Source organism: Lacerta agilis, chromosome 2 (assembly GCF_009819535.1).
Source record: "Lacerta agilis isolate rLacAgi1 chromosome 2, rLacAgi1.pri, whole genome shotgun sequence".
In the NCBI taxonomy this organism is placed as follows: Eukaryota; Metazoa; Chordata; class Lepidosauria; order Squamata; family Lacertidae; genus Lacerta; species Lacerta agilis.
In genome coordinates, this window is record NC_046313.1 from 55,243,288 (window position 1) to 55,256,241 (window position 12,954).

Genomic DNA, 12,954 nt, shown 5'->3' on the forward strand with positions numbered 1-12,954 from the left:
CTTGGGTTTCAAATAAGCAATGGACTGATCTTCTGTGTTTGTGTTTTGCTCATGCCATGGGAATGGAGATCAAAGTACCATCGCATTTCTGCATGTGCTGGAAAATGCCTTGTTTTATTTGTTTTCAGCCCTCATTTCACAAAACACTGTTGGGAGCCAAAACCTGACATCTTGCTTGTCTTTTTAAGCCTGACCATGCCCTAGGGAACCATGGGTCCAGCATTTTGCACTCAGCGAGGTCTTAATCATTCCACCCTTCCAGTCCCAGCAAAATCACCTGATGCTGTGTCAGAAGGTAATTTGCTAAAAACCAGGGGGAACCTTAGAACACTCACAGAACTTTTCAAGAGAGCAGGGAGGACTTCGAGGCCACCTTCACTTAAATCCTTTGAGGAATAATACATAACCTTTGAGGAATAATACATAACCAAACAAATGGTCTTTTCAGTGCAAAGCAGCATATTTTATCTTGAATTTATTGAAGTATAAGCTTTGGAACCCTATGTAAAAAGAGCCCTGCTGGATAAGACCAAACTCCCTATCTAGTCCAGCATCTTGTCCTCACAGCGGCCAAGTAGATGCCTCCACAAAGTTCACAAGCATGACATGTGGCATTAATCTTCCCACTCCTCATATTCCGTTTTCACTTGCCTTATCATCATTTTACATTTGGTTTGTCACAAGTTCCTTTCTTTTTCTCTTCACTGCTGTGATTATCCCCAATGTACGGATGCCTCTTTGCCCTTCTTACTGGAACATAAAATGGCAACCATTGGCCTAATAAAATAAAACGGGAGGAAAGATGAAAGGTCAGTTAGGTGCAGAAACTTTCCCACAAACCCAAAAGGATTCTCTGGAATGTGGCCCATTTCACCATTTAAAAAGAGATATGTCAATAAACAGTTTGAGCAGCAGCATAAAACTCACAAGAAAAATACCCAAGAACCACATGCGCTGCCAACGACTTTTGGTGGATTTAGGTGCTATGTGTGTTTTGCACTTGCACTCTTGCTTAGGGCAGAGGGTTTTAGAATCAATTTCTATTGGCTCAAAAGGACATCCCTTTCCTCTTGCTCTCCACCCCCTCACACACTCTCAAAATTTGCTCCAGAGTGCTGATGGGAAGTCTGCAGAATTGTGCAGTGTGGCATACAACCCAGAATCTAAAATAATAGAATAGCAGACCAATAAAATTATTAGATATTCCAAAACATGGTTTTTAATTACTGTTTTTATAAGGAACACTGTACAGAATCATACAATTCAATTCAATTCAATTCAATTTATTTATTTATTTCATTTCAGAAAATGTATATGCCACTTAAGAAAACAAAACTTTCTAAAATAAAATACTCATAAGAAAATACTGATAATTAAGACTTAAATCAACAGTTTTAAAAGCAAATGAACATAATAAAAGTTACATGTTTCAGTAGATTTGCCTAACAATTTTAGTAGGCATTGAGAATAGTATAGTACAACACATTTTGTTAATTAGCAATTACATTATTTTATAGATTCTCTCTCTAAGTGGGGAAAAAACAAAAGCCTTAAAATGTGCAGGGCACCTAATTCCCAAATAAGCAGTTGATAATTCTTGTGTTTCTTGTATTTTTGGGTTTTTTTCTGTGACATTCTGCATATGAAGCCCCTACTTTTGACTTTAAAAATGCCAGAATATGTGCCCTTTGAACTCTGTATCTGTTGGCTAATTCCTCAAGCGTGTGCCAGTGGTGAAGAGAGCAAATCGTGAAAGTGGGGCTGAAGCTCAGAGGTGGTTCTTGCATGAGACATTTTCTCAGCCATAATAGTTTCTGTGCCAATGGCAAATCTCAGGCTAGGATTTAGAGGAATATGGCAAGTCTAAACAAAAGGAACCTGTATATCCCTTCCTGTATATCCCAAGCTCTTTTGGCTCCCTTCACTTTCTGTGTGGTTAGAAAATATTTGAGCAGTCTTAATAAGGGAAGATCTTTAAAACTGGGAATAGGTGTCTGATTACTGCACCCCCTCTTTCTTTTTCTTTCTTTTTAACATTTCCATACTTTAAAATCCTAGAATCCTCAGCTGGTTGCATGAAAACTTTCTTTTGTGAATTGAAAACAAATCCGTCACCTTTTATGCTTTCCTTTCTAATCCTTTCTTTTGTTTTGCCATGTGCTTGTTTAAACGTTTTCCCAGAGCACGGTAAAACTGGGAATCTATCATTAAAAAATCAAACCTTTGGCACCTATCATTGATCTTATCGTTCAGTTGAGCTTTTCCAGTTCTTTGTCTGATATTTGTAGGCCTCCAATTGAAAGGCTTAATTACAAGGTCCCTCCTCCACAGCCCGACACCTAAAATGGGGTTTTGCTCCTATATTATGCCATGTGTTTTGTGCACTGAGTAATCTAGGTAGGGCTAACACCCCTTCAGAGTATGTTCTTGAAGCTTTGGCATAGCAGTTGGGTATTCTTTTTAAAACCATGAGTAATCACAGAAGGAAGGACTAAGATTCAGTTCTTACAAAAGCAAATTGATATGCCTGTATGATTAGAAGTTATAACTATCAACCTTTAAAAGAGGTTGGGGGAAGAGGTGTAATTTGAGCAATTTCCCCAAAGCCTTGACCTAATGCTGTTTACATAGGAAGCTGCCTTATACCAAATCAGAACATTACCTGTAGTCCAGGACTGTTGATCGCAGGAGTGGAGGAACCTGTGATCCTCCAGATGTCACTGGACTTCAACTCCCATTAGCTTTAACCAGTTGGTCACTGGTCAGGGGTGATGAGAGAGCTGTAGTCAAACAACATCTGAATGGCCCATAGGTTTCCCACTCCTGGTTTGCAGTGACTGCAAGTGACTTTCTAGGGTTTCAGAAAGAGGTCTGAGATCCTTTTGACTAGAGATGTCATTTAGGACCTTGTGCATGCAAACAATGAATCCCTGCCACTCCCCTAGTTTCAGAGTTAAATGCTGAAAAAACAAGACACAGTCTGACTCATTTGGTTCCTTTGTTGGACAATGGCAAGGTGAGAACACCACTTGCCAAGCTTGCACAAATCAAAGAGGCTTTTCAATTCATAGTAGGTGTTGGGTCTTTTGACTAAGCATGATTTCACAGTTAACGAACTTGGCTACAAATGTTTCACCCAGCACTAACTGAACTGTAGTGGTTTTCCTCTGCTCCTGGTGCCATCAGGCCCTACATAGTAAGTAAAAAGGTAAAGGGACGTGGGTGGCACTGTGGTCTAATATCCTGAGCCTCTTGGGCTTGCCGATCAGAAGGTCGTTGGTTCGAACCCCCACGACGGAGTGAGCTTCCGTTGCTCTGTCCCAGCTCCTGCCAACCTAGCAGTTTGAAAGCATGCCAGTGCAAGTAGACAAATAGGTACCACTGTGGTGGGAAAGTAAGCGGCGTTTCTATGTGCTCTGGTACTCATCACAGTGTTCTGTTGCACCAGAAGCGGTTTAGTCATGCTGGCCACATGACCCGGAAAACTACCTGTGGACAAACACCAGCTCCCTCTGCCTGAAAGTGAGATGGGCGCTGCAACCCCATCGTTGCCTTTGACTGGACTTAACCATCAAGGGGTCCTTTACCTTTTAACCTACATAGTAGGTGAAAAATCTTCTCTTACTGAGCACCCCCAGCACCCAGCTACTAGGGTCAGTGTGCACGTAATAACTTTAATGAGTGTATTTGTTCCTGTTACACTCTCCCACTTTACCATTGTGCTGGTGGATGGAATCAGGGATCCACATGTCCCAGAAGCTGGAACCACCTGATTACTAATAAAGCACTGTACAGCACATATTTCTTCATGATGTGTTCAAGTTTCAAGAATGCATGGAACTCGCTTATCAGCTATATCTATTTGGGGTCTCACAATCAAGAAGTGGTGTCTACTAAATTGTACTTCAACTGGTATGAAGATGTTGAGTGCAGGGACAGGTTGTTTTGAGGCTACAAAAGTTGCTGTAGCTATCTGGAATTGAGTGCCCTTGGGGAGAAACTACAGCTAACTAGCCCTGATGCTTGCCTTGCCCACACTTTATAACTAGTTTAACAGGTGAGAATGTAAGTAAGCTCTTAACTGGCTTTGTCCCACTGGGAATAGGAGCTTGTGCCTCCTTCTATGGTTCCACCTAGACAGTAAGTCCATTTGAAACATGGTTGTGATTTATTCTCATGCCCAGGTAAAGGTGTAGCTTCAAAGGGACATTCTGGAACCTGATTATTCCTTGGCAAGCGGTGCTCATATTCAGCACCTTCTGAAATTGGTGCCAAATTCAAGCCACGCTGGGTGTGGTTCTTCAGAGGTTGCAGTCAACCCTTGCCAAGATTCTTGAGTTCAAGCTGGTCAGTAAAGGAGGAAATGAAAGAATTGGAAGCACACTTAAGAGTGAGCTCCTGATCCTTTCCTTCTCAGTAAAGAGAGAAAGGTTGTGCTGGATATTTTGTAGGAAACAGGAAGTTATAGAGAAGATGAAATAAAGCAGTTACTCCTGCTTAAAAAAAACACCACCCTCAGAAAACAAAAGCTACGTTATAATATGACAAAACCTGAAATTTAACGGTAATCAAGTGTAAGAAGACAAATCCTTGTTATAAAACATGAAGTGTCTTAGATAAAAAGTAAACATTTTAGTTTTATTTTCATAATAGCATTTCCTGTAATAGATGGGGTTATAGGTAACTTTTTTGAATTTTGAATTCACAGAGTTGAACCTGCCTCTAAAACCATAGAGAAGACGGGTCTCATTCAGTTTGAAGGTTTATGAATTGCTGACTGAAGCCATAGGACTGAGGATGGAGATTAGGAGTGAATCTGTCTAGACTTGGCAGAGGCCTCTACCATTGTCTCACTGTTAACAATCAGCCTTCCTTTTTGTCCATATTTAAACCTTGCTGGGATAGTGCTTAAAATTACATGGAACAGTCATATACACAAGGCTCCTGTGACAAGAGGGGGGGGGAGGATAATTTCTTCAGAAACTTGTTTTACTCTCTTTTAAAACAATACCACTGTTTTGTAATTGAATTTGGACTGGAGATAAATGCTGAATTTAGCCTTCATTTTAGCTGTTACACTCTTGCATTCACTGCATGGTCCTGTACCAGAGGAAGACTTGTCTTTTTTACACTGCCTATCGCTTCATTGCAATAGGTCCTGTTGTATATGCTCTCTATATATATCTGAATTCTAACAGTGCCCATTGATTACTTTAAGGCAGAAAGCACTTCATCTGGGGTTAAGTAGCTAATGAAATTATTCCTAAGTAGGGATTAGTTTAGCTATCTTCATGTTGTCATTCTAAAGCCTTGTTTACTTTGTTTTCTTATAACCTGGAATGCTATTTCATTTACTGGCTTATTATTTGCTTTGCGCGCAGGTCACTTGCCTATCATCACCAGCTCTAGAGCAAACACTCACTATACAGTCATGAATAGCAGCTCTCTTTTTTTTGTAGACACACCTGGTTCAAACATTTAAGATAAATGGGAGTGACTTTCAAATTCTCCTCTTCTTTGCATAGTAGCAGAAATTTGTTTTCACCCCTTTCTACAGCGCTTTGTGCACAAAACTGCTCAAGGGCACCCACTCAGGCAACTGTCATTTATTCAGAAGCATATGTACATTGCCATAACATGGTCTCAAAAAGAAAGGTTCACACACTTCACCTGAAGGCATCCCCTCTGTCTTTTTTCAGAGTGGATCACTGGAGATATGCAGTCCACACTCAGAGCTAGCCCAGGGTAGGCAATGTGGTGCCCTCTGCTGGACTCTAGCTCCCATCAGCCCCAGCAAGTTGGGCATGATGGGAGCTATAGCCCCCCCAAATACATTTGAGAGACACCATGTGGGTTGCCACTGAGATAGACCACACCGCCTTAGGAGCAGGGGTGCCAACTTGAATAAAATATTGTGGGGGCCCATAATCTATCACACAATGGAGTGCACACACACCATTTGAATGCCCATCAACTTTGTGGAGGCCCAGACCTCTCAAATATTTTATTGTGGGGGCCCCCACAGCCCTTAGAAGTTGGCTCCTATGCTCAGGAGCCTGCATCTTGGGATGTCACATCCACAGTAGGTCTCACTTTGATTCACATGGCTGACTTCTCAAGACCTGCCAACCCTATATCCATAGCTGTCAACTTTCCCCTTTTTAAAAGGGAAATTCCCTTATTCCGAATAGGATTCCTCGCAAGAAAAGGGAAAAGTTGACAGCTATGCCTATATCTGTCAGCAGAAGGCTACAGCTTTCCCTTGCCTCTCTTCATATTAAAATCACCTGCCGCTACTGCTCCAGTTCTTGCTGGCCTTCCAACCCTGACAGTCATATTTGTTTATGTTACCGATTCTGTGTAAAAAAGGCAAGTTTTTTAAAATAGGCTGTGGGGCTACCTTTTTGGGACTTGCCTGGATCCTACACACTCAGAAGTTTAAGGATGGGGGTAGTGACTCCAGAGAGCCTCTTTTAACACCCAAATGTATAGACAGATGGGACAGAAACCCAGAGTAGATCCACTGAAATAAATGGACCTGTTAGCCATGCCCACTAATTTCACTGGGATTACTCTGACCATGGTCACATCCACACTATACAAGTAAAATATACCACCTCGCCTGTGTCTCACCTCTTCATTCCAGGTGTAGGAACAAACAGGAATCCGTAGTCAAATTGCCCAATAAAAGTATCTCTGGAGAGCATCTTGCATCATAATCCTGTGGGTCACAGGGCTGAGCAGGACAGTCCCTCCCCTAAATTGCATCCTGAGTGTTATATAATTGGAAGTTGAAGAGTACCAGCTGCCAACAAGACAGATTGTACATGTCACAAAGCATTTACTTGATTAAAACCCAGTTAACATTTAACTTAAAATCTATGTATTTCCTTACGCTATCATAAAGAGAAAGTAAGTAGAGTGATGGTCATTATATAACTGTTAATCTCCTGTGGTTCACGTGGACTGAATTGGAAAGGTAAATTAGGGGACAGAAACCTACCGGTATCTTTCTTGCCTAATGTGGCTTGCATAGTTATTGTATCTATGTTGTGCAAAAACAAGCATTGTAAGTAAAACATCACATCAATTCTAGGTTCTGGGTTGATTACAGTGTTAGTCCTACTCAGAGTAGACCCATTGAAATTAATGGACACGACCAATTTAAGTCTATTAATTTCAGTGGGTATACTCTAAGCAGGACTTAGCTGAATGCAAACTTTTATTTTTTATTTTTAAAAAAACCTTGTAGCACAAGTTTGGGAAATTTAGTCAATTAATGGAATCATTTTATCGCCTAATTTACTGCATTCCTATTAATAAAGAACCATAGGCTGCTCAGTGTGATTCGGTATGAGCATAATATGTTGGCAATACTAAGAGCTGCTGTTTTGTGGTTTTCACGGGTGTATCATTGCTGATGTGTTGTGTAATGTGATGCACAATTGGATGATACTCTTCGATGTATGGAGAAGACAGCAAAAGTTGCTTTCATACATAAAAACATGGCAAGTCTATGATGTTGACACCCATATAAATTCACTTGGGGGAAATAGGATGTCAAGTCACAATACATTTTCTTCTGGCCTTCCAGAGTTTATGTCTATATCTATATAGTGGCAAATGAACACAGGGAAGAGTTGGTCATCTATAGTGGCAGTGCTCTTGCCACCACAACTGCCATTCAGTGCCATGGGTGCTTTTCTGTTCCTCAGGAAATTCTTCCCCAGCCCTTAAAATCATTGCACAGCTAAGACATGAGTAAATACAAAAGCAAAGTCAACAAATCTGCATTCCCTGCTTTTTTACCTCCTCCGGGAGAGAGAGAAATGCTACAAGGATATGGCTTGATGTTGTTGACTGGAAGTGGGCCTCTGTCTTTCATCTCTTTGTATCTTTGAGCAGTGAATGCCATGTATTTTTGCATTCCCTATTGCTAGACTTGCCAGCGTGGCACCCTCCAGATGCTGTGGGATGACCTCTCCCAATTTATTTTTATTTTATTTAGGTACATATTTCCAGGCTGAACTTTTCATAAAAATACAAGTCAGTACACAACATATGGTTTAATTTTTTTATTGTTTTATTGTCCCATAATTCTATGGATTTTTAAAAAATGTACACTGCTTAGAAATGCAAAAAATTAAGTGGTGTGTGTGTGTGTGTGTGTGTGCGCAGTGGGGTTTTTTTCTTTAAAAAAGTTTAGGTGTACTCTTATTTTGACTCAAGAAAATCACCATTTTGTAGTTCAAATCGGGAAAATTAAATACAGCAAATGGACAAAAGTACAAAGATTCACAAAATGTTTAGGGGTATGCATACCCCTGCGTCCCTCCAGAAAAAAGCACTGTATATATACCTTAAATAAATTCACAATGAAAACAAGATAAATAAGAACAGCAATAAAAATTGGTTGAGGGTGAAAAAAAATGTTTTCAGGAGATGTCTAAAAGTAGGCAGGGATGATTCCTGTCGACTGTCTACTTCCCAGAGCATCTACTGGGAATTCTACACGGTGGAGACTGCCACACTAAAGGATTGGGACTCAGCTACATTTGTAAAGGTAAAGCGCTTTATATGCGTTATAACACTATGACACCATGGCGGCAACAGGATTTCCCTGTATGCATGTACAGAGTGCACACACATGTATTTCCTTCCCCCGCTTCCCCCCCAGCCAGAAACACTTCACATTTCTCAGATGAAAATATCCCGATTTTCACCTGAGGAATGTTGGAGGGTATGGGTTAGGGCTTTGTGAACCTTGAACCTTTTCTGGCAGCAAATTGGAAAGCAGAGCAGCTCTGTCAACAGATGGGTAGCATGTTGCCAGTAGTCTACTCCTGTGAGCAGGCTGGTTGCTGTACTCTGCGCCAGCTGCAACTTCCGAACCAGATGCAAGTATAGCCCCACATAAATAATGTCAGTGGAATCAAGGCTTGAAGTTACCAGTACATGTGCCACTGTGGTCATGCTGGTTCAGGAATGGTGTAGCTGGTGTAGCATCTGAAGCTGACAATTAGCTGTGCTGGATTGGAATCATGTGAGTTGTGGTCCAATGCATCTGGCCCTCCATACTGTATTTGCACTAGTACAAACCACAGAAGAAAGTATAGGTACATTAAAAAACAAACAAAACAACCATATATTTATATTTTCTGTCTAATCCCTGTATCATCATTGTACATGCCAATGTATTTATATGACAAATGGGGTATTATCTCTATGTGCTCTTTTTGTTTTCTGTTAATCTGCTTTCCCCTAAGCAGTGTCCTCCTAAACACATAACCCATAAATACTGCACTCTACAGTGGTCCTATCTGTGGGAAAAATTGATACTGCACTGTTGATGTTGATGTTGATGTAAAGTCAAACAGGAATGGGTGAGCTCTGACGGCATCACCTTCCCCTGTTTTTGAGCTGACGCAGGGACAGTCTAGGGATGAGGAGTCCCCTCTTTTGGACTAAAGGCTGCCTGTAGCTTCTGGCCTCCTGGACCAAGGACTTCCCCACCTCTAGATCATCCCTCTGTCCACATGCAAGGAAATCTGAGAGTGGAGGCAAAGATCTTATTTGTTTGCTTTGCAAAGTAAGCCAGGGAAGAAGTGTACGGGCTGCTCTCTGCTGTCTTTTCCTTGTTGTTGATATTGCTATTGTACGTTTTCTGTGTGGCTCAGGGAATCATTAGAGGACTTAAACTGCCTGTGGTGATAGAAGCTGGCTACAAAACATGTAGCCCTAATGGTATGTGCCGGGCAAAATGGAGGGGTGATGATGGATGAAGAGAAGAATCGTATTTCCCCCCCTTGACGTTATTTGCACAAACCAGAACACAAATGAATGAAGTTTTTCATAAGTCAGTTGGCCATGCACATAGACAGCTGTACAACATGACAGAACAGACCTTCAGATTAGATTGTTTATAAACAGGTTACTTGAAAGCCAGTGTTATGGCTTGCTTTGTCAGAACTTGAAAGTTGCTTTGATTAATCCAATGTTGCTGTTGATTACAGAAGGGATAGTTTCCATCAAACTGTAGCTGCTTTAGAAAGCTGCAAGGTCTTGCATATAAGCCACTCACTTAGACTCCACTGCAAGGATGACAATTGTGCAGCACTGCACTCTCACAATGGCAAGACCAAAAGTGAGCCAGAACACACTTCCAGTAAGACTGGCCATCATTTTACAGTAACCATCCTTCATGAGGATCGTACTTGCTAGATCTGCCCCAGCTCCTGATGAACATATGTTTCATGCCCAGAGCTTGCCTGTCCATGAGGCAGACTGAAGTAGCCACCTTGGGCAGTGAAATCCCATGGGACATTGCTTCCACGGGTGTCCCATCCGCCTGTTGCCACTGGGGTCATGTGGCTGCTGCTGCGGCTTCTAGCAAAATCTCACGAGATGTTACAGAACTCTTGTTCTCGTGAGATCTTGCTGGAAGCTGCTGCTGCTGCACGGCAGGACAGTGGCCCCTTCCTGTTTGCCTCAGGCAGCGAAACTGGTTGGGCTGCCCCTGTTTATTCCACACTGATTACCCACTGGAATGGAAGAAGGAAATGGGGGTATTTGGGTCAAGTATCTCTTTCTAAACAGTTTCTTAGGGTTGTCACTGATCTGTTCAGTGGGCGGCTGCGAACTTGGAAAGCTTTAAAGATGATTTGACAAATTCATGGAGGAGAAGGGTGTCAGTGGTTATTAGCAATGATGAATCTATGCTCTGCCTCCACAGTTGGAAGCAATATGCTTTTGTATACCAGATTCCCATGGAAAAACTTGCCCTGCCCATCTGAAGAATTATTTGCACATCAAAAATGGAATATATATGGGATATTGTGCATATTGTGATGGCACAAGGTGAATAAATACCCTTTGGCCTTGGAAAGGGGAGAAAGGGCAAATTGAAAATGGAAAATGTTGCCAAGATTTACAAATAGCTTTGCCTGAAGCAAATCTGTAGGGGTCCTCTAAAATTGCAAACATGCCACATTTTTATGCCATCTCTAGAGCTGTGGCAACAAAGCATTCATTTGAATTGTCTATGCAAGGTGAGCACCTGTAATTATTTGAAAGCACAGCTCTGAGTATAAAGATATCTTTCTACCTGTAGCTTGTCAATTTCCACCCCTTTCCCCTTCTTTAAGCCAAATGCCAGTCTTACAAGGAGATGCTGAATGTAAGTTAATTACACAATAGGTGCATTCTTCCATTCAGCCCATCAGCTATTATTGAAGTGAAATGTCCTCATGACATAAGTAGCTGAATGCCAGGCTTATTTTTAGTAATAGCCTTGTCATTGCACGGTAGCCCTTGATAGCGGATTAGTGCTATTAGTTCAGGTTCACTACAGAAAGGCTATGCATTACAAGGTGATTCGATGCTAAACATGCCTGCAGAGTGAATGACATCCATTATATGCTATGTTCATAGATAGAAAGACATCAGTGACACATGCCTTGCAGGAGAATAGGATGTCAATCTTTCATTTGACTGTGAAGAAGCTCCCCGCTTGCCAACAGAGAGTAGGCATAAGAAGTCCTTAATATTGCACAACATCTGGCTTCTGGAGATAAAAGGGAATGGCTACTTCAGGCAAATTTCCAAAAGCTTGCTATAGAGAGCCAGTGTGGAGTGGTTAAGAGCTGTAGACTCATAATCTGGTGAACCGGGTTTGCGTCCCCGCTCCTCTACATGCAGCTGATGGGTGACCTTGGGCTAGTCACACTTCTCTGAAGTCTCTCAGCCTCACTCACCTCACAGAGTGTTTGTTGTGGGGGAGGAAGGGAAAGGAGAATGTTAGCCACTTTGAGACTCCTTCGGGTAGTGATGAAGCGGGATATCAAATCCAAACTCCTCCTCCTCCTCCTCCTCCTCCTCCTCCTCCTCCTCCTCCTCCTCCTCTTCTTCTTCTTCTTCTTCTTCTTCTTCTATATTGCTATCCCTTTGGTAGATGGCAATTTTGATATACAGCTTTCAACAAGCTGCCACTCTGATAAGAAGCACTCTAAATAATGTTAATGATATATAAGTTACTGCAGTGGCTGTCCAGAAGATACCACCTTCATGCATGTATCCAATGTGTGGAAAGGGAAATGGGACTCTGCTCCTCATCCATGATGCCCACACAATCAAGTCAATATCTGTGTCTGGTCCATTTCCACCTGACTTGGAAGGGTGGAGCCTTGACTGACTCTAGCTGCTGTTGAAGGTGCCAGAGACCATCTCACTGTAAGTCCTACAAGACCTGGTCCCTGCTCTCTACCTGGTTCATTTCCACCTGGCTTGGGGGGGGGAAAGGGATGGGGTAGAAATTTGATTCAGTTTGCATTTAAAGGCAAATCTACCCAATTCACAGTTTCTGAAACAATACGCAAACTGAAACACAGCTATCCTTTGAAATTCACACTTCTCTGAATTTTGCAATGCATTTCTGCATTCAAGACAAGTGTACAAAAATGCATATACTAGGGTAAAGTGTGCATTAAAATGCACACATTTAGGAAAACAATATGCAAGCATGCATTATATTAGGGAAGTTTGCTTTGCAAAAATGTGTATATTAGGCAAAATTGCATACAAACCATGCTTATTAGGGGGAATTCTCACCCAAGTGCTGAATTGTCATGATGACTTTTTTTTTTAAAAAAATTGCAAACTCATGTGGAAATGTGGAGAACTGAACTCAAGATGGGAAAAGTAAGAAACGGAGAAACCAAAATTCACCACCCCTATCTAGGAGGGCAGGACTCTTCCTGACTCCAGTTACAAAGGCTGTTCTTGTTGCTTAGATATAATCAGGGTCAGGAATTGTTTATGGGTTGTTGCTGGGATTAAGATTTAGTTTTGAAGTTTTATTCTTTTTGCTGTTTTCTGAACATGATATCGTATTTTTATTGTTAGACCTTGTTATGACTTGTCAGTGGATTTTAAAATTTTGTATTGTGCGTTTATTAA